The sequence below is a fragment of the Elephantulus edwardii genome, unplaced genomic scaffold, assembly GCF_000299155.1.
Source record: "Elephantulus edwardii isolate Elephantulus edwardi_28Jun2011 unplaced genomic scaffold, EleEdw1.0 scaffold00061, whole genome shotgun sequence".
Classification (NCBI taxonomy): domain Eukaryota; kingdom Metazoa; phylum Chordata; class Mammalia; order Macroscelidea; family Macroscelididae; genus Elephantulus; species Elephantulus edwardii.
Window position 1 is genome coordinate 15,251,651 of NW_006399811.1, and position 2,301 is coordinate 15,253,951.

Below are 2,301 nucleotides of genomic sequence, written 5' to 3' on the forward strand. Positions count from 1 at the left end.
GGACATCATGCTTGGGAGGGTGGAGGGCAGACGCAGGAGGGGAAGGCCCTCTAGGAGGTGTATTGATCTGGTGACTGGGGTAATCAGTATGGGTGTATCAGAGACAATGCAATTGGCACAGGACAGAGCAGAGTTTAGGGCTGTTGTATATAGGGTCGCTATGAGTCGCGAGCGACTCGACGGCAAATAACAACAACAACAACATTAGTATTTAGTCCTTAGAGCATCTGAAGGATTAGTTTTTTGTTGTCCTGGCCTCTACCATAAGTACAGTTTAACCTGGTTGATATTTCTGTTCATAAAAAACAGTTCTGACATTCCTCGTATTATTATTTATTATTATTGAAAACTAATCCAGATTTATCTCGTTTTTAATCAGTCTGAATAAGTGAGGTTAAGACTATGTTGTTATTATTATATATCATCAAGTCACCTGTGACTCCTAGCGACCCTGTGTACAACAGCTCTGAAGCTTGCCCTATTCTGAGCCAGTCTCACACTCCGAGAATAGGGTAGTGGAGACACTTTTTTAGCTCATTAAACTAGGAAGTTACATTTGAGACAAAAAACAGGGGGAACAAAACCACTATATCATCTCACCCCAGTCAGAATAGCAAAATTTAACAAAACAGCAAACATCAAATGCTGGCATGGTTGTGGAGAAACTGGAACCCTTGTTCACTGTTGGTGGGGGTGTAAAATGCTGCAACCACTATGGAAGTCTGTATGACGCTTTCTCAAAAGTTGCAAATAGAAATACCATTTGAACCAGCAATTCCACTACTGGGAATATACCCTAAAGAAACTGCCACCCAAGTAGATATATGCACACCCATGCTTATTGCGGCTTTGTTTGCAATAGCAAAGAGATGGAAACAACCCAAGGGCCCATCAACAAATGAATGGGTAGAGAAGCTCTGGTATATTCACACAATAGAATACCATGCTGCATTGAATAACAAGGAACTAATCAAATATTATACAAAATGGGGACCCTGGTGGACATTATGCTGAGTGAAATATCTCAGTCACAAAACGATAAATATTGCATAGGGCCACTGTTGTAAAATGGGGCTAACATCAGGGTTTAAGGAAGACAGAGATGGAGGGAATGAATGATGTACACTGCATTGAAACAGATGAGGCAGAGAACTGTTTAAAAGAGATATATATTTGGGTATTATTGTCATGACAGGAGTCCATAATGAAGGCTGCCAGTGGAGTGGACCTGCAGGGAGGAATTGCATAACAATGAAAGAGTTTTTCTTTTACTTTTCAAAGAGAAGACTTAATTGGAGGGGTGGAGGTGGGCAGGGAGAAAAGTACAACAATGAATGAATAGAAACTTTAAGTCTCTGTAAACTTTCATTAAAATGAATAAATTTTTTTAAAAGCTTGGGGAAAAAATACTTTCATAAATGTTTACCAATTGTTGGCTGCATGTAGTGCAGTGAGTTGATTGGTCAAAACGGCTTTCCTAACCATTTACTTTGATTTTCACCACTTGGCTGGATGGTGAATGACATGAATAGTGCCTTTGCGGGGTGGGGGGAACAAACAAAATCATAGGCTACTACTAAAGAGATTGATCAAATTTGTCATCCTGTCAGCCTAAATGGAACAAGTGTAGAAACAGAAAATAAGAATCTCATTATGAGCAAAAAAGTAAAGTGTGCCTTGTGCATTCTGCAAGGCTGGAGAGATTCTTGTGTAAGGTGGAGACAGACAGAGGTCAAAACACTGCAGTAGCAGAAAAGAACTAGACACTTATTGGAGACAGAGCTGACCAATGACTGCCACCCTAATGGGGCCTTGGTGAAGGACTGGGAAGAGGGAAGGAATTAAGGCCATAATTGGCTGAAGATTATCCAAAAACGACTGGAACAGCACATGAGCAGAGAACTGCCAGAAGTGCAGGCTGGGTTTAGAAGGAGTTGTGGTACTAGGGATATTGTAGCTAATGTTAAATGGATCTTAGCTGAAAGCAGGGAATACCAGAAGAATGTCTATCTGTGCTTCATTGATTATGCAAAGGCATTTAACTGTGTGTATCATAACAAACTGTGGTGGACTCTGAGAAGAATGGGAATCCCAGAACACTTGATCGTGCTAATGCGAAACTTATACTTGAACCAAGAAGCAGTCATCAAAACAGAGCAAGGAAACACTGCATGGTTCAAAATTAGGAAGGGCATACGCCAGGGATGTGTCCTATCTCTATACCTTTTTTTTAATAATTTTAATGAACATTTACAGAGATTTTGGATTTCCATTCATTCATTGTTGTACTTCTCTCCCCAC